The sequence below is a fragment of the Cupressus sempervirens genome, chromosome 10 (assembly GCF_028749045.1).
Source record: "Cupressus sempervirens isolate cs-2001-9-10 chromosome 10, ASM2874904v1, whole genome shotgun sequence".
Lineage (NCBI taxonomy): Eukaryota > Viridiplantae > Streptophyta > Pinopsida > Cupressales > Cupressaceae > Cupressus > Cupressus sempervirens.
Window position 1 is genome coordinate 111,945,608 of NC_143127.1, and position 21,491 is coordinate 111,967,098.

General features: G+C 34.3%; 1 pseudogene; it reads right to left on the bottom strand.

The window, feature by feature from the left end:
- LOC149532842 (uncharacterized) overlaps window positions 1-21,491 on the bottom strand; it is a 43,045-nt pseudogene that overhangs the window by 12,375 nt on the left and 9,179 nt on the right.

Consider the following 21,491-nt stretch of genomic DNA (forward strand, 5'->3'; position numbering starts at 1 on the left):
AGTGAGATGGAGGGTTAGGCTGCAAGGAAGGGGAATTGGTTAAAGAGGGCTAGGATGCAAGGAGAATAAAGTACATGGATTGTGCTTCTTCAAAGCTCTAGCCTTGTGACAAGTGTCACAAAGGGATTGGATACGGAAGATGGTCAAGATAGGTGGTTAGAGGAAGTTATGAGGGAAGAAAAGGGGGGATGAGTGTGGAAAATAGGTGTAAAAAGTCTTTAAAGAGTCTTTAAGTCATATAAGAGCCTTTAAGGCTCTTGAATAGGAATTCAAGACTTTTTAAGGATGGAACTTTGACTTTGGTTTGGTTTAAGACTTTCTTAACCCTTTGTTAAAGTTGTGCACATGCTTAAGGAAGAGATTAGGCTTAGCTTAGGATGAGATTAAGAGGCAAGTGGTTTGGGATTTAATGTGGTAGGTTAAGTCTTTATTTGAATATATTAAAAGAGGATGTTAAGTCTTTGTTTGAATATTAAAATGGAGGATAAAGACTTTATTTGAATATTAAAATGGTTGGTGGGTGGAAGTTTTGACTTTAAAATGGACTATGAAGTCTTTGTTTTGAATATTAAAATGGGAGGTGGGTGGAAGTCTTGACTTTGGCTTGGGTTAGGAATTCTTAATCTAGGATTAAGGTTGTGCACATGTTTATAGTGAGGATTAGACTTGGATTAGAGAGGGATTAGGGGGCAAGTGGCTTAGATTTGATGGGATGGGTTAGTTAGGTGGCTAAGTGAGGTTAGTATGTCTGAATGAGTTGGATTAGGGGTTAAGATAGGGTTTAGGGAGGCTTATAGGATTTTAGATATTTTATTAAATGATTTATTTAATAAAATGAGGATATGGAATTAAATTGAATAGATTTGAGGATTTATTCAATTTAATAGAGGAATAGGGATTTAATTGATAAATTGATTTTGGATGATCATTTTATTTTATCAATTGGACTATAGTTAATTAAATTAACTAATTAACTAGGGGATGACAATAGATTAATTAAATATTAAATACTTAATTAATGATGCCTTAGGAGATGACTAAATAGGATTACTTAAGTGATGTAATTATATTTAGGTGTCTACACTCTCCAGTAATTTAGAGAAAAAAATTTCTCCATCATTAAGGTTATAGCATAGTCTATCACTGATCTATTCCTTCTTTTAGTAATTACATTCTGTGGGGGAGTTCTTAGTGCTGATGTTTGCCTCTTGATACCTTTATCATTGCATAATACTTCAAATTCTTTTGATGTAAACTCACCTCCTTTGTTTGATCTTAGGGACTTTAGACTCTTTCCTGTTTCCTTCTCAACTCTAGCCAAATACCACTTAAACATTTGAAATGCATCAAATTTTTTCTTCAAGAACATAGTAGTCATCAAACTGCAATATTCATAATATTATGTATTTGTCTGCTAGGTAACTTTGCATTTCTATTGGACCACATAAGTATGTATGGACTAACTCTAGTACTTCTTTGGAAGTGTATGTTTTACTTTTGAAACTAGACTTAGTCATCTTTCCTAGTTGAAATTGTTTGCACATTATGTTTCAGGTTTCTTCAATTTGGGCAACCCTCTAACTTTCTTCTTTTTGTTGATGCTAATCATATTGTCAAAATTAACATGAAAAAATCTTTTATGCCATAACCACACTTCATCAAGTCTAACAACAAGACATGTTGCATCTTCCATATCTAGGTAAAATAAGTTACTCCTAGTTTGTTCACCTTTTCCTATTATATTTCCATTAATGTCATAGATCTTGGTAATTTTGTTTCCAAATTCTACTTTGCAACTTACATTTCCTAACCAGGATACACTCAATAAATTGTAGTTCAATCTTTCAACATAGTATGCATTATCACATGAAATCTTCTCAGTAAGTTTAATGGAACCTTTTTCTTTGATTTGACATGGAGCATCATTTCCAAATCTAACACTAGTTCCATAATACCAAGTAAAGGTATTAAACTTACTTTTATCTCTTGTCATATGATGTGAGCATCCATTGTCTATGATCCAATTGTCATTCTTGTTTACACAGGTAAGTAATGCTATTGCTTCATCTTATCTTCATCTGATTCATCCTTCATGGCCACATAGACTACTTCATCATCATTCTCATTAGAATCTTCAACAATGTAGCTTCTTTTTCTTTTTTCCTTTTAGTCATTGCTATCATCTTCTCTCTTGTTCCTATACTCATTTCCTTCTTTGTAGTTCTTCTGTGTACACCTTGTAGCAATATGACCCACTCCATTACAATTGAAACATATGATAGGGAGCTTACCCTTGAATTTATCTTTGCCTCTATAGAATCTCCTAGCTAGTAATGCTTCTAACTATTCCACATCTTCCTCATCTATGCTACTATCACTGGATGCATGTTTTCTTTTTCTTCTCTTCTTGCTTGATGTCTCCTTCTTAGTGTCTTTTATTGTCATCTTGTCCTTGAAAGTAGATTCAAGGTTCTCAAGTCTATGGTTGTTAAAATTGGACAACTCAAATGCAGTAAGTCTTCCCACTATTCCTTCAAAGGTCAATGCATTTCTTGGTATACAACTTAACTCTTAGATGGTTGAAACTCTAATAACATAGATAGGGAGCAAGGTTCTCAAGTATTTTCTATTGATAGTCTCTTCTTCTAATTGACCACCTACATTTCTTATTGCACTTATGACTTCTTGTATTTTGGATCCATATTGAGCAGCATTTTCACCTTCCTCCATTTTCATGTCATCAAACTTTCCTTTGAGGCTTTCTCTCTTTGCTCTTTGGACATTCTGATCTCTTCCATAGATATCTGTTAGGGTTTTCCACAACTTGAATGTAGTGTTACAATATTTGATGTCATCATATTCTGTGTAGCTGAGTGTAGAGGAAATCTCCAACATTTCTCGATTATGCTCCTTCCTTTTGCTCAAATCATCTATAGTAAGAGGTCTAGTTGGATCTATATGTTCTATTCCAATTGAGGACTTTGCATAATCACCTATTGATCCAAGGTGCAGTTTCATTAGACTCTACCATGCAAAAAAGTTATCTTTGTTGAGCTTGGGAACTTCTCTCTTGGACATCTTGATCTTCTTGCTTATAGTACCTTGAAACTAAATCAATAGATGGATCTAATACCAATTGTTAGAAATAATTTAGAATATCTAAGAGGGGGTGTGAATTAGTTATTCAAGGTCCAAATGTTCAATTCAAATTTTTAAACTAAGTATAGTGAGTCCATTCAACCATTCATTCATCCAAGCTTTAACATTTCTATTTAGCAAGTTACTATAAATCAACATGCAAGCATAACACATAAAAAGATCAACACATAAAATAGTGATTTACATGGAAACCCAATTTGGGAAAAGCCACCAGTAACATGCTACTCAATTCTCATTCTTCTAAAGTGATTCCCTGTAAAAGGATTGCCTTGTTAAAGGCTACAATGCACTATTAAATGTGACCTTATTAGAGGATTTATCCACCTGTGAGAAGTGGGCTTGGTTAGAGGACTTTAGAACATTCACTTGGAATGCTACCTTGTTAAAAGATTTACAAATGGCTATTAGGTCAACCTATGTCCATAGGATTTTCCTTCTATCCAAAATGATACAATTGCTAGAGAGTACCAATTAGGGATTTTGACCTGATTATAGAATACAACTCAACTTGTAGATCTCAAATCACTTCTTAGCTCTTCACATTGCTTGGCTTTCAATCTCTACAACTCTTGACAGCTTTCCCTCCTTTCAAGCTTAGTCTCCTTGAGTCTCCAAGCTCAATGTACCATTGCAATCATCTCTTCTTGACCACTTGTAGAAGCAGAATCTCTATGCTCTATTTTTCCTTCTCCTAGATGTCTTCTCCTTAACACCCTTTTGTTGGAATGTTCAAAAATGGGAAGAGTACATCTGAGAAGTGGGGGGTGAATCAAAGGTACCACACTTTTAACCTTTTCAAATCCTTTAAAGAAAATAACTGAAAGTAAATTATATGCATGTAAACAAATTAAATGAACATGAAATAAACACATGCATCAACACACATAACACTAGATTTGGTAACCCAGAAACCTTCCAGGAATAAGAAGGTAAAACTAGGGTGGGCATGATACCCACAAAAATCATTACAAAATTAATTGTTTGACCACTTCTGATGGTCTGCCCTGTGAAAGGCTTGCCCTGTTAAAGGCTTTACACTATGTCAATAGTGACATTGGTAGAAGATTTACAAACACTTTACATGAAGTGTCACCATGTTAAAGGATTTACAATAGGTTGTTAAACCCACTAATTCAATAGGATTTTCAATCACCTTCTCCAAAGGTTTTCCCACCTAGCTGTTAAGCTAACCTATCAGTATAGGATTTTCAACATCTAATACAATGGTAAGAAAGTATTAGAACAATAAACCTAACAGTATGCAAAATCTTCAATTGTTGGATTCAGGCACTTGATTTGCTCTCTCTGATGTGATCCTTGCTTGATCTGATATCTATTCATATCCCTTGTACTCTTCTAATCATTTAGATGTGTAATTGTTACTCTATTCCTCTAAGTCTTTCACACTTCACACTAAATTTCGCTATAGTTTCCCCATACACTATTCTCTTCCACACACATAATGGGGTTTTCATCCTTCTTTTAAAGATTATGAAGACTTAGGGTTAGGTATGGATCTATGATCCATATTGAATTTTATGTTTTCACTCATTCCTTGTATTTTTCTCATTGGTTGCATGCCTTCTCCAATTTTCTAATTGGTTTCATGGTAATTGCATAGGAAATTCAAAAGATTCGATCTTGTCCTTATTATCCTTCAAAATCCTTCTATGTCAACTCCAAAAATGGTTTACATCTGAGTTTGTGAGGGTACAAACTCATATGTTGATTCTATTTTACTTGGCACATACTAGACTACTAGTGCTCAACACATGTTTGATCCTAGGTTGCTCAGCACCTATTACATTTTGTCTTGCTCAGCACATGTATAGTTCTGGCTCACTCAGCATATGAAGCATTCTAACTTGCTCGACATCAACTATAACTTGGCAACTATATATTACTTGGCACTTATATAATGCTTGGCACCTGTTGGAGTTCTAGCTCAGCACACACTGTGGCTCAACATACATAGTGTACTCGGCTTCAATGTAAGAAGTGCTTAAGTGTGTTGACACTCAAATGTCAAAATCATTCTAAGGCTAACAATCTCCCCCTTTGATAGGAGTGTCAGAAACACTTAACTAATCATTACTAACCCATCCTTATGAGTACCCTATCCAATCTATTCTACATATGTTGAAAAATTTTAAAAATTGTTCAAAATTTTGTATGGAACAATATACCTTATAACTCCCCCTAAGCTAATTGTTCCTTGACATTCTTCTAAACCAAAATTCTATATTGATGAGCCTGATACTCTTTGTCTTTTTCCCCTATTCCAGTATTCTATACTTGTGTTCTATATCCAATCTATCAAAGCTATGGAATCCCTACATTTTGTATGAAATCTTATATGGAATAGAAGTATCTTCCATATGATTATCCAAATTTTTTATCTCCCCTTTACTTTGACTTATTACTTATCTCCCCCTTTTGACTATCTTACAAACTTTCCTTTTTATTCTCAAAATGAATTATTATCTCTCCCTTATATCTCCCTTAAAACATATATCTCCCCCTTTTTGTCACTAATCTCAAAGAGTTCTAAGGAGTAATACCATACTTAGCCAAAAAGTTACTATTTACCTCCATTATTATTTTTAGAGCTACATCCCAATTCTCCAAAGCAATGTCTAGTAACTTGTGCTAGATGGCAGTCTTTATAGCAAGATGTACAAGTCCATCCAATGTAGAAAGATTTGGGTCTTTCTTTAACACAGTTTTAGCATAGACTTGTTCCTTGTGAAGAATTTCTAAATGTGGGGTGATAGAGGATTGAATTTACATTAATTTTTCCTTTATATTAGCTTCCTCTACTATGAGTATAGGTAGCTCCCTTTTTGTGTGAAGCACAAACACAAGCAAACATTGAATGAGATTAAGGATATCTTGTAGTTACCAGATCAAACAAAACCCATAATGGAGCAACTATTAGATATAGTTGACCAGGTGACTAATGAAAACCAGGACACCAATGTTACACTTATGGAATGGTCTAAGAGAAAATTTTAGGAGAAAGTGAATGAAAAGATATTAAGTGGTATAACACTTGAACAGGTAGAGTTGGCCAAGAAAATTGACAAGGTCAAAGCTGTACTTGAGAACAGTTTCTCATTGTACAAGAAGTTGTTTCTCACTTTGAGTAGATCTTTTAGCAGTTGCATGCTAGAAATCTTCAAATTTCTTTCCAAGCTCAATATCCTTTGATTTGTTTCTTGTGTGAAGTTGGAAAAATCACACAACTTCTTGTACAATGAGAAACTATTCTCAAGTACAGCTTTGACCTTGTCAATTTTCTTGGCCAACTCTACCTGTTCAAGTGTTATACCACTTAATATCTTTTCATTCACTTTCTCCTAAAATTTTCTCTTAGACCATTCCATAAGTGTAACATTGGTGTCCTGGTTTTCATTAGTCACCTGGTCAACTATATCTAATAGTTGCTCCATTATGGGTTTTGTTTCATCTGGTAACTACAAGATATCCTTAATCTCATTCAATGTTTGCTTGTGTTTATACTCTTTTTTGAGTATCTCCAACCTCTTCCTTCTAACTAGAGCATTCTGCATTTCTGTGATCTGAGCCATGGTGATGATCTTGGAGTCATAGGAAGGTATTACTACATCTTCATATAATTCAGGGTCTCCATAATGAAGTACCCTGGCCACTCTAGTTGAGCTTGAACTTGGAGTTGAGTTGAGATTTGCAAAGGTATATCTTTAGTGCTCAACTTTTGGAGGGTCTTGGAGTTCCTATCTTTGGTAGTTCTACCAATGTTTTTATGGTAGCTTATTCCTTTTCTTTTAAGGTATCCTCCTTCTCATTAGCTTTTCCTTCCTCTGCACTTGTCTTCTGTAATGAATCATTTGTTGCTGGAGCTAGTAGAAGCATCAAAATTTTAGTGCTAGTAGTTGTGTAGGTGAAAGGTGGTTCCTTTGGTTTCACCTTTTCTCTTTGTGGTTCTGCTACTACCTTCTGTAGTTCATCTACACTCACCAATATAGGGCTTGTGCATAACTATGCCTATAAAGTGGATTGGTGAAGGATCTTGGAGAGATCCTCTATAATTAGGGGATTAATGTTCTAACCTGAATTGTTAAGAACATCCTTAATGATTATAGTATCTGTACGTGTGATGGTTACATGAGGAGGGCTAGGAGGTGGCATTTGTGTGTCTTGCACGCTCTGTTCCTCTTCTTGCTACTATTTAGCTATTGCCATATCTTCTCCTTCATGTGTTTCTTCCTCCTCACCTTTTTATTTATCCTCCTCATATTTCTTATCTTCATCTGCTCTTGTTGTGGCTTCCTTATCCTTCTCTTCCTCTTGCTTCTCTTCTTCTCTTCTGTTCTCTTCTATTTTCTTTTCCTCTATCTTTTCCTTGGCACTAGTTTCTACCTTATTTTTTTCCTCTTCTTTGTTATTAGTTATCTTATAAATTGTTTTCCACAATTGTGTAGATTTATCTTATTTTGTAGGATGTTGAAGGCTCTATGCTTAGATGCAAATTTTCCACCATGTTTCCTATTATCCTTTGACCTTTTTTCATGTTAGGCTTTACTTGAGCCAAGGTAGATTCTCTTATCTCCTTTTCCATTTTTAGACAATAATGACATTTATTCTAAATCATCTCATACAATTCCTTGGGCATGGTATTGTCAAGTTCTAGAGGTGTATTTTTTAATTCTACCATCATGGCATAAATAGATTCCTTTACTTTATTTTGTTCTTCTCTACTGAGCTTATTAAAATCAAGAGTCATTAAGTCATTTAAATCTGCATTCCTAATCTTTTCACAAAGTTTATCAATTGTAGACTTAGGAGGATAACTTACAACTCTAAACTAGATGTGGTCCTCTGACTCTATTCTCTCTCCATCATCAATATCTAGTTGTGCCACATACTTTCTTCTTTTCTTTGGCTCTTCAGTAGTCTATTCACTGGCCTTCTTCTTCTCTTTTGTTTCCTCTTTGGCCTTTTGTGTGGATTCCCTTATAGTAGCTCTGGTTGATGGTGTTGGCTTGGCTTGTGCAAGTTTAGTGACCTTTTTGGCCTTTGGCTGAGCTGCAGGCTAAGTTTTAGCCTTTGTCTACTTTTTATTGGCTTGAGTAGGTTATTCCTTGACTTCTTCTTCCTTGACACCTTCCTCCTTGTCTTCTTTAAGCCTTTTGTAAGTTCCACTACGTCTTTCCCTTGCTCTTCTTCTTCTTCACTTTCTCCTTCTACTTCTTCTTCTCTTCTTCACCACCTACTTCTCCTTCAATATTTGCCCCAATTTTATTCTTTATCTTCTTTACTAATTTATCTTTATTTTTTATAATAGAACTTGTCTTCAAGTTAGTTTCAACCTTTGATCTGACAAAATCATATGTGCCAAAGTGAGGAGCAATCTTGTCTATTTCTTTTGCAAGCAATGCTATGATTGTTGTTGAGGCTTCATCTACATCAAGTTCATATCCTAATGGCCTTAGCCATCTCACTCTTGGTATTGCTACCTGGATGTAGGAACATATGTCATTTATGTGTTTTTCAACTAGAGAAATTGGTATTCTCACCCTTTGCTTCATGGATTTCTTAAAATCCTCAAAGTTGCTTGTCATTTTGGCCTCAAAATTGTCACCCATCTAATCAATGAACTCATTGATTTGTGTAATTGCAATTTTGTTAGGGTTCCAATTCACCTTTCCAATAGAAATAAACTCTTCCATGACATAAAAGAATATACATGTAAGGACTAAACCAAATTTGCATTGAGCACCTTTTGATCTCATTATTGCTCCTAGGTTTTCATTTATTTGCTGCAACATAAGTTCTGACAGATCATAGGTATGATATTTCTTTACCAGTTTGTATACTACATCAACAGCTATGCATGGAACACTATTCAATCTATTGGATTGATATAATTTGTAGGATATTACTCTTATAGCAAAATTTAAAAGAGGATCAGTTACAGTATCAATAGTCATTCCCTTCTTGTTCCATTTAGCTCTAGTATTCCTTTTAATAATCTCTTTGGAATCACTACGTAGGGTCTTAGGTTGATCTAGGGTTGGGAAACCTATAACCCTATGCACTATTCTTTTGGTAATCTTTATTGGTTCTATTTCCAACCATAAACATCTATTGTGAATCTTGCTAAGAATAATCCATATCCATTCAGTTTTGAAACCACTAGGGTAAACTAGGGCATTGGTCAAACCTTTTCTCTCAATAGTCTAGAATTCGTCCTTCAGAGTTTTGTTCTCACACAATTTATCATAGGCTTGGAATACCTCTAGATCACCTACTACACCTATCTTGCAGTTATAACATTTTCTCACGTCTTGCCCCATGACAACTTTAGGTGGAATGGTATACAATGTGCCAGTTGGGTCATTTCTATAGCCAACTTCTGGAATTAGACTAAACTCAGGTTATTTGACCTCATTGCTCACTAATTGGACCTCATGACCTTCCTTCCATTTGGGGTCTCTTGAACTAGAAGCCATTATACCGAACTAGGGGTTTAAATGTATTAAAAACTTTAACTCTGCGTAGCTTGGCACTTGATAAATACCTCAGATCATTAAAGTGTATGCTGAATTGTTATTCCAATTGACGCAAATGGCTTCCAGGTTGTTGTATGATCACTCCTACTCTTTTCTCATCTTTTCTCTACGTACGAATGATGTGAAAATGATCAAAAATTGACCTTATACCTGTCAAAACCTAGCATAAAATGCTTCGTGCATACACCTATAAACTTGGCACTTGAAGGATTCAACAGGACTTGACTCCCATTGTATTTTTTTTACTCGACCTCCACTAGATTTTAACTTCACTTAGCTTCCATTGACATATCTCAACTCGGAATCAACCATCAACTCAGTCACTACTGGCAACTCAAAATGTAATGGAGCTTTTCTCAACATCCAAGGGTAACTTGGAAGCTTCTTCAAAATTTTAACTTGGCATCTTTTCTCATGTTGATTTTTTCTTTGTAGTACTCCTTTGTTCTTTGGGACTAATGTAGGATACAACTTTGCATACAAGTCCCATACATCTTTCTTTTGCTTAGTTGGATGAAGTGTGATCATTGACATTTTGGGTGAAGTGATCTCTCCATTTGATGTGGTGCACTCATCTTTATTCTTCCAAGTCTTATTCATTTTCCCTCTTATTTTTTCAACATAAACCTTATCTTTTCCTTTTTTGACTTCTGTCTTGGGTGCTTTTGACTTTTTTGGGCAATTCATGCTAATATGACAAATTTTCAAGCAACTGAAACATGCGGTTTGACTTAACCATCTACTGTAATTCCCTCTAAAATGCGTCCTTATGCAATTTTTAGGAATGTGCCCATAGCTAGTGTTGTAATCCCATTTGTAGTGATGACTATGGTTGTTTCCTTTTGCAGGTTGATTGGGTGTCCACATGGGCTTTGATCTGCATTCAAATGCTTTATGTCCATATTTTTTGCAGCTATATCAGTGACCTTCAAATCTTGGTGTCCTTATGGTCTTGGTTCTACATTCATGTGCTTGATGTCCTTGCTTTATGCACTTGTGACAAAAGCTTGCACTTTTAGGCTTATCATGTTGATGACCATTCTTGCTCCTGCATACATTAGAGGTATGCTCCTATTTACCACAAAAATGACAGGTAGGTTTAGTATTCTTACCTTTGTTACTCCTTTATTTTGTAGTCTTGGATGATTCTCCTTGCTTAGTACTTGTGTAATCAAGTCCTGAAGTATCATTAGTATCCTTTGGTGATCTTAGTAGTTGCTCAAAGTACTTGATAGCCTCATTGGGTTTATTGAATCATTTTGCTATCTCCTTCTCTCTTTTCAATTCATTTTGCAGTTGATCATTTTGTATCTTCAATAAACTGATCTCAATGTCTTTCATATTTAGCTCATGATGAGCATTCATCATATGGCTTAAGGTGTCTAGGTACATGTTTGAGATTCTTTCAAACTCAATTGTCTTCTCCTCTATTCTATTGGTAAGATTTATCTTGTCATAGTCACTTCACAAAGCATTATGGCTCATGACTCTTGTTCAAGCTTGAGTAGCCCGATTTCTTCAGCTTGTACTCTATTTTTCTCCATCAATTCTGCTATTGTTGCATCAAATTACTTGGAATCTCCATTGGAAAACACTTGTGTGGTATCAATCTCCTTGTAGTGTATGTCATTTTCAGCTATGGCTATATCCTTCCTTCTTCTTAAGGACTTTCTCAATTCTTCTCTAGCTTCTTCCAATTTATATAGAGCGAGGTGCACATCAATCACTTGATTGTCTGTGATTTTCCCAAGTTTGAAGACTTCCATCTTTAGGCCTTTTCTCTAAGTTTTTAGGCTTCTCCTTGTGAGAACCAATGCTCTAATACCAATTATTGCAATGTTAAAATAAAGGAAGAGTACTTCTGGGGGGGTGAATCAGAAGTACCACAGTTTTAACCTTTTCAAATCCTTTAAAGAAAATAACTGAAAGTAAATTATATGCATGTAAACAAATTAAATGAACATGAAATAAACACATGCATCAACATACATAACACCAGATTTGGTAACCTAGAAACCCTCCAAGAATAAGAAGATAAAACTGGGGTGGGGATGATACCCATAAATATCACTGCAACAATAATTGTCTGACCACTTATGATGGTCTGCCCTGTTAAAGGCTTTACACTGTGTCAATAGTGACCTTGTTAGAGGATTTACAAACACTTTATATGAAGGGTCACCCTATTAAAGGATTTTCAATCACCTTCTCCAAAGGTTCTCCCACCTAGATGTTAAGCTAACCTATCAATATAGGATTTTCAACATCTAATACAATGGCAAGAAAGTATTCAAACAATAAACCTGACAATATGAAATCTCTAATTTTTGGATTTAGGCACTTGATCTGCTCTCTCTGATGTGATCCTTGCTTGATTTGATATCTATTCGTATCCCTTGTACTATTCTGATCAACTAGATGTGTAATTGTTGCTTTATTCCTCTAAGTCTTTCACACTTCATACTAAATTTTGCTATAGGTTCCCCATACACTGTTCTCTTCCACACACATAATGGGGTTTTCATCCTTCTTTTAAAGATTGTGAAGACTTAGGGTTAGGTATGGATCTATGATCCATATTGAATCTTAAGTTCCTTCTCATTCCTTGCATTTTTCTCATTGGTTGCATGCCTTCTCCATTTTTCTGATTGGTTGCATGCTGATTGCATAGGAAATGGAAAAGATTTGATCTTATCCTTATCATCCTTCAAAATCCTTCTATCTTAGCTCCAAAAATGGTTTACATCTAAGTTTTTGAGGGCACAAACTCATATGTTGATTCTGTGTTACTCAACATATACTAGACTATTGGTGCTCGATACATGTTTGATCCTAGGTTGCTCAACACCTATTACATTTTGTCTTTCTTGGCACATGTAATAGTTTTGGCTCACTCAACATATGAAGCATTTTGACTTGCTTGACATTAACTATGACTCGGCACCTATATATCACTCAACACTTATATAATGCTTGGCACCTAAAGTCAGTTGACACCTGTTGGAGTTCTAGCTCAGCACACACTATGGCTCGGCATACATAGTGTACTCGACTTCAATGTAAGAACTGGTTAAGTGTGTTGACACTCAAATGTTAAAACCATTCTAAGGCCAACACCTTCTAAGCACTTCCCAATTTGGCACTCCAGTAGCTCTTTCTTCTTGGTTTGTGGCTTCTTAAATAGAAGTCTTAGAGTTCCTTTTCCCATTTGATTCTTCCCTCCTTTGATTCCAATTGGTATGGATTAGGTAGGATTCATTATATCTAACCCATATTATGTTTCCTCTACAAACATCATGAAGAATCCTCTTGAATTTGCTCCAAAATGGTTTACATAGAATTCTATGCCACCAGCTCATCATCCTTATCCCCAAAATGGTTCACAAAAATCTAGGTCACAACTATGCCAGCTTAGATTTGGCGAATCTTTGATTTTTTAGTAATGTAGTAGCTCAGCACTATTGAAATCCTAATGCTCACCACATACTGTGTTACTCAGCATCAATTACATTTTTACTGATGCTTGGCACTTGAAGTTCACTTGGCACCAACTAAGATTTTCTAATGCTTGGCACCTGATACTGTGTTTGGTACTTGAACTTCACTGAGCACCTAAAGATCACTTGGCACACACTAGATTTTCCTTTTGCTTGGCTCCAACTAAAAATTTTCTTGACTTTAACTAACTTGCTCAGCACCCATTGATGAACTTAGTTTAAGCTTTGCAGTCAACCTTGTTACAACTTATACTTCTAATGTTTCTAAGTTTAACCAACCTTTATATCTTTGAGTATGTTATCAACACATCATTTAACCATTTTCTTAATTGATCCTTACACTTCATTACAATATCATAACTCAACCTTTCCCTTAGGTGCTCTTGTTACATCTTGTTGATCAAATCCTCTTTATCAATCAACTAAGTGATAGTACTTGGATCTTATAAGAAAATGTCATTCATACAAATAGTAGGTTTGATATCAATGACAAAACAATGATTGAAAACATTCTTTTAACAACAATCTCCCTATTTGATCTTCAACAATGAGTTTTTCAATCAGATTTCCAATAGTTTAGATTAGGTAGCAATATGTCTCATCAATAGATTTGACATTAATGACAAAATGACAATTGTTCCAATTGTAAGTTTCCAATAATCTCCCTCTTTGGAATTGATGGCAACATCTCAGTATTAGCAACAACTCATTATGTCAATGTATCTAACTTTTTTACCATACAATCCAAAAGATTTCACTATCATGATTGACAAATATCCTTAGTTTCATTGTGATTCTATTTACTGATTTTCTTAGGAATATTATCAACATTCATCAATTTCCCTTAGGTATTCATGCCAATAAGCTATTAACAAAATGACATAGCTCACTCTAGTATCACAATATTAATACAACAAATGTACCTATAAAAAAGATGCATACAAAATATAATAATTAAAATTATATTTGGATTTCAAGGTTACGTAGACTTTTGCTAATGGAATCCAATGAGGTAATTACCATGTTTTTGGGTCCATTAGATCATAGAGAGATGGAACATTGCCAACATATCAAGCTTTGGAGGTAATAAAAAGAAAAGGAAATATTAGTCAAATAATCACTCCTAGTCCATTAGTTATTCTTATATTTGGATGAAGATTATACCGACAATTGCTTAATTCTTTTTGAGCGAGAATTTATGCATTTGGTTAATTCTCAAAGTCTATTTTTCAATTTCAAAAAATGTAGGGTCTAGTTCTTGTTAAACAAGTGTATGAAAATAATAAAAAATTGCTTTAATTTCAAAATATTTTATAGATGACATGCATAGATAGTGCAAAGAAAAGAGAAAAGTTGTTTTCATTGTATATTTTCTTTATTAAAAATACCTAAAGTTAAACATATAAAAAATGAATAGTTTTCTTCTCCCATCAAAATTTTTCTATCAAATCTACACTGATAATGATCTTGATTCCAAAATCTACAAAAGTTAATTTTTAGTTTTTGAAGAAAGTTAAGTTTTGATTGATAAATGAGATTTGGACAAAACAAGTTTGTATGTCCTCCTCTCTGACATAAGTCTATACTTTCACCATCTTGTGAAAGAGATTGACCAAATAAGAACCCAAGGACAAAAATTGTGAAAGGTGCGATATATCTTATGTAGTCTTGAATTACTTCATTAGCAATTTAGGAAAGTTAACATTAGTTTATATATGCTAAGAAATCTATGTGAATATTAATATTTTAATAAATGGTCATAATATCTAGTCAAATAAATAAAGATATAATTGTATTAAGACCATGATGGAAGGTGTGATTACTAAGAAGGACATGTGATGAATAATTTGAAAGTTGTATCTAGTTGGGGAATATTATGTAAAAGGTGACATGACAAGGTGGTAAAAAAAATCACGAATAATATTTTTTTTTTTGTAGAATATATTTTGGAGTTCCATTATGCAAATTAGATAATATACAAACTATGAACATTACATTAAGTGTCTATAACATTTCTTGAACCTTGTAAAAACAATATGCTTAATTGATGGTTGTAGTCTATGAGGTATGTTTGACCTTGTGAAGGAAACATTGACTTAGTGACAAGTTAGGGTGGAGGCTTTATTAGAAATATACCTTAGGAGAATCCTTATCCATTTTGAAGTATGGAGTTTCAAGAATTTTTACATGAAAGAAGTGTTCTAAATGGTTTGTTCCTTGGCTTAAGGATATTCAACTATTGTTGTGAAATATAGTAAGTGTTCTCCAATTAGGAATTTGTAAATTAGTTTCATGTACTACTCAAAGACATGTTTTAAAGTACATTTGAGAGATTGATTTAATTGCAAAATATCTTGAGAAATAATATTGAAAGTTATTTTCCCTTGGCTTTTTTCATCAAATATGTTTACCATATTTTCTATGTATTATCTGTGTAACGTATTTTTTTTCATCTCTATATTAATCATGAAGGGCTCATGTGAATTCTAAACGTCCAATGAAGTCAAATAGTGTTGTTAGAACATGATATTCACCTTTGTCACAAGCATACAATTAAACATGGCATCTTCAATTAAGCTGCCTACAACACCTAGCTATATGCAGGTGAAGTTTGAACAAAGAAAACTTAATGATAGCATTGACATTGATAAAAATGGGATAGGTTAGAAAGAAGAAAATATACAAAATTTGAGGAGAAAATGAATAGAGTGGGTGAAATGTATAGAGTTGAAGTTCAATGGAACTATTTATTATACATAATTTTTTAGTAATAGTAAATAGATTTGTAGTTGAATATCGTAATAGAAAGAATATGAATAATACAAAAACTTTATGAAGTGCAAATTTTATTTTATAGCATATTTTACTAATAAATTATAAAATTATTTTAAACGTTAATAACAGTTTAATCATAATCATTAACAATTTACTTTCTTTGTTTGATGATGCCAATATATCTAAGATACATGTTTAGAAATATGATTTATGTTTATAATTATTTTATTGTTAATAATTTTAATATTAATTTTCTATATATGATAATGTAAATAATTATTTAATAAAAAATAATAATAATAATTAAATTCCATTATTTTCAACATCTACACATGCACATCCGAATAGCAATAACATTTGAAAGGATCCAATAATAGCTACATTTGACTTAAGCAATAGGATACTAATTTGGAATGGATGATTACATTGAACCGTTTCTTCCAATAGTAAAGATCTCATAATCAGTCCGAATGATTTTATTACATCGAGAAGACAATTGCTGAATGAGATGACCAATTAAAATTGGTTATTATAATCCTCAATCCATTTTTGGACGATAGTTATCTCTGTTCTCCGTTGCTCTTTCAGCCAGTCTGGATCATCACTGGCACTTCGAACAATGTCTAGACAATGTGTTCCTGCGTGACCGGTGACATTCCATTCATGTAAGATAAACATTGTCTTTCTTTGATTGTGAGAAAAAAAAATTATTATGACCCAACTTACCCTCCTCGGTAGGGAGAGCCACAATGCTTTCTGAAATATTCTTCAGCACACTGAAATTCGTACGACAAGATGCTCGGTTAAGTAAAGGCGAGAAATGATTAATGGTCATGAGTTTCGAGAAGAAAAAGAACTACTTACCCTCCAGCGCTCCATGGATCTCTTAACCCATTGGAGAAAATTATATTGCTTCCGAAGTCCTTCAAAACTCTTTTAATGTCCTGCATTTCACAAAGGATGCCATAATAAAAATGAATCCTAAACCAAAGTGTTGTGTAGGTTTGGCTCAAATGAATATTGAAATCCATTTACGTGTCCTCCGAATTCAATTGCAAGCCAGTGTCGGCGTGGCACGACTCCATATTTGAGGTAGCAATCCCTCGCATATGACTTGATATCAAAGACGTATGATGGAAATATTGTGGAAGCACTTATTCCGGGAGGATTGGCCCATGGAAGCACTAAATCACTGCATAGCTGCACCCCATTAAAAAATAATATGTTAGAAGGAAACCCTAATCTGGTTTCGGTCTAATGAGATAAAACAAGTCTCAATGACCTGCCATCCCCAGCCTCCTTTGGTAAAATTGAACGGCCCCAAATCCAAGCATTGATCTGATCCGTCTGAGTAATTTACTCCCGCAGCTATTCTGCTAACAGTGTCCGCATCTCCTTGAAGGCTATTGATGGCGTTGCAGATCTGAATATATCCCACAAAAGCATAATAAGTAAAACTAATTTAATCGTGGTCATGAAGAATATTAGTGTGGCTAGAAGGTTTAGTTGGGCTATTTACCCCTTTAACTCTGTTGAAATTGTACTGTGCTGCGTTCTCGTACATTGATAGAAGTTGCTCATGTAGGGCGTCCGTATCCGAAATATTCCGGAAATAGGAATACCCAGTTACGACACTTTGATATCTTGTATGAAAGAGAAGAGAAATCTTCAATTCATGTTAGTTATCTGCCAAAATTTGTTAATTTGATTGTCTTAGATAAAAGAATCTGTTTATTAGCGTTTTCAAATCTAGTTTACGATTCGTCATGAAAATGAGCATTAGAAAACCACAAGGAAAATATGAGTAAATTTGTAAAGCTGAGCAAATGCAAAAGAACGCAATTCTTCTATCTCTAACATGATTTGGCCTGCAACTTTCTGACTCGCAACTTCATTTATTTTCCTTTTGCTGTCTGATGCTCATCTGGGTTTGAAAATTTTTGCACACAACTTTCTGAGTGGAACAAATGGTTTAAAATGGGAATGAAGATTTGCAAAACTTTGATTTGACTAAACCAAATGGTTTAAAATGGGAATGAAGATTTGCAAAACTTTGATTTGACTAAACCAAAGTTTATAAAAATCGCAGTTTTTTAAATTCCACAAACCAAAGGGACCAAACGAAGTACAATCGGATTGAAAAACTGTTGCTGAATATCTGTTATGGATAATAGCATATGGAATTTTTACTTACCGACAAGTGTTAAATAGTTTGCTTAGGTTTAGCAAGCCTTGGGGGCTAGATGCTATTTTGTCCATCAGACCCCACGATTCGTTAATTCTTCTAGAGCAGATCTCGCTTGCATCCTGCGTAATGATCTCAAAATGTCAAATTTAATAATAGTAAGGGTGAGATTAAGGTGAAAAAATCATGAGTGGACGTACTCTGAAATCTTTGGTGACAACAATCTCAAAGCCATATGGTGGAGCGATGCCATCGAGGTAAAGGATAGGCACTGATGATGCGACAGCTCCGATTGCAATGTGCGGCTACTTGAGTCGAAACCATGCTGCTAGCACTGCAACAATACCATTTCAAATATTGATTTTATTTTTTAAATATTACATGTTAACGTAGACAGAAACTTTTAAATAGTAATAAAACATGTGAAAGAATTGATAAGTAGGAGATAATTTTTACAGTAAGTCAAATTATGATATGGGTGATTTTAAGTCAAACTCATTGACCCATGTTTCATGAGTAGTGATTCAACATGAATCTATTTCTCATGAGAATAAATAGAACGCTTAGCACTCACTGGATCTAGGTGATGAGCTCACAGGGTTGAAGCACCCGGACTTCCCGGGAGGTCACCTATCCTAGTACTATTCCAGCGCGCTTAACTACGAAATTTCCTCCATGATTAAATGCAAAGCTTGCAATTCCAAATTCCTACTTACTTCCACCGTAGGATCCACCAACCACGACAACTGGACAATTCTGAGCATTTAATGTTTTCTTCAAATGGACAATGACGGTTGCATAATCGGCCAAGGCCTGAGCGGATGTGAAATAACCCATTTTGCTCGGGTTTGCGTACGATGCCTCCTCTGTCCCAAATGGTATTGACGTCCCATAATAACGGTGCTCCACACATATGAGATTACAATCATTAGTTCAACGGTGCCAAAAATAATGAGCTAAACTTATTCAACGGTGTCCTTGAAATATAACAAATAAATAATGAAAAAACGTGATATTACCTCAATGTATACCACAAGAGCTTTGAAGTCGGCAACTTGGTCTATCATGAATTTAGAACGGACGTCATTCGTAATGTCTTGTTCCTCACCCAACCATACAAATATGGGAGAATTGTTTTGAGCGCCACCCCAGTTGGTATGGTCTATGAAATATCTCTGGGGAAAGGTTTGATAACTCTCTGGCGTGTATCCAAAATGGTCCAGAACTTGGGTATAGTTATATTCCTCGTACGAAGTTTCACTGAGAGTTGAAACATATGTAGTTATTCGAGATCTCTTTAACTTTTCCAGAAAATCACCATGCAGCCGATTGTTCCTGATAGTTGATGGCATCCTTAAGTGCCCTCCAAATGATCCCTCTACAAAGAAATCAGTCATGGATAGAATAATCGTACAGAGCAGTGCAAAATTCAATGGATTGAATTCCATTTCGTATTGATCTTAGCTGAGCTCCCCGATTTCTGTGCCAACTTAGTTTCATTTCGCAGCAATTTAAAACAAAAAACCAAGCTCGCTATCGCAAGAAGAGATTGAACTAGCCGACTGCTGATAGTGACACGGCCGGTTTTGATCTCTACGGAGTGGCAGTTTACTTTCGGATCTTATCACTGATATGATTGACAATTGATTCCTCATCATTAACATGGAATCTATTATTATTGGTAACATCGATTGTCGAATCCTCATCAACAATGATTGCAGACAATCATGAAATCGGAAATGTTAGATGGAAAGGCAAATATGAACTTGTGCGTTTGTGATTGTCCCGCTTGGCCGTTCATGAGCGGCAAAAGCATTCCTACGCTATCTAAGACAAACTTCCGGAGTACATAAGGATATCATTAATATTGTTTGTTATTATTACACAATAGTTGTTTGAATATGTTGTCATTATTGTTTGGTTTGATAAATATCAAGATAACGTTTATTCATGTTCATGTAAAGCAGTTTACTAGTAAGGTGGGAAGTGTGATTATAAAGAAGAACCATCATAAAACAGTATAAATATATTTCTGAACAATTGTTATTTATTATTAAATTTTTTTTGAAAAAATATAGCTTTAATTATTATTATAAAAGTGGTAAGTTAAGTAAATATATAGTAATGTAGCTTGATATTAAAACTTATAGACTAATTTTTTGCTTCATTATATATAAATAATAAATAATTATTAGAGTATTTTCTACTAAGGTAGAATTGATTTTAAAGGGATGAGAAACATTTAATAAAATAAACACAACTATCTAGAAAGTTCAAATGCTAACCACAAACTCAATAATAACTCATCAAAATCACAAAATAAGGGGAACATTGTTCTTACATGTTCTATTGTAAACTATTTTTGTAAGTACATTATTTCTTCGTTTATGTCTATGACCTTTTTCATGATATTATTAATAGGGGAAGCCCCCTTGTTCTTACTCTATAGGCTAGTTGCTTGCTTGAGTAATGAAATCACATCCTTGTCAATTTTTCCACACATTTTTTGTTTGCCATTTTCTCTTAAAATTGATTTTTTCCTACTTGGAGGTGAAGTTGAAAGTCTCTTTGATATATACTGCAAAAATTCTCAAGCCATCCTATAGTATTCTCCATGTTAGTTTTACTCATAGAAGTGATAACCCATAGTTTTTTATGTGTATATCTCCAATATAATCTCCCACCTTCTTGACACAAATAACATGTTCCTCTTTGAATTATTGATGATGTTTTTCCAAGGTATGATGCTAGCCATTATTTTATCCAAGCCTTGAACCAAGCTTGAAGCAGTTGTTAGAATGTGAGGTTGATGTTATGCATTTTGTTATAAATGGTTGGGATTAATCTCAACATATTAATGGTCATTTTCATTAAGTTCTCTACCCTTTTGGGTGTCTATTTTAGTTTGCAACTAGACTGTTGTTGATTATGCTTATAATCTTGACTATAATTAGGTATAGTTTTAATTTCTAACTGTTAGTTAGCCTATATGTTGTAGTAGTTGTAGAATTTGGGATACTTTAATGTGGGGATCTTTCATATTAGGAAAGGGGGTAGGACACGATAATGCATTGTAAGTGACTTTTTGCTGTCTTTTCAGCTTGTTATTGGCTCAGTCCCCATTTTGATTGCTTTTAATATCAAAAATATATCTAATGCATGCATGTGATATAGATGTGATTTGGTTATTTTATATTTTGATGGAAGTGGGAATCAAATGACATGGTTTAAATATTTATCTTTGTCTATGTCAATGATAGTCCCATTTATCATGCAACATATCCCATATTGGTTCTTTGGGTTCAGTCTTATTAGAAAAGC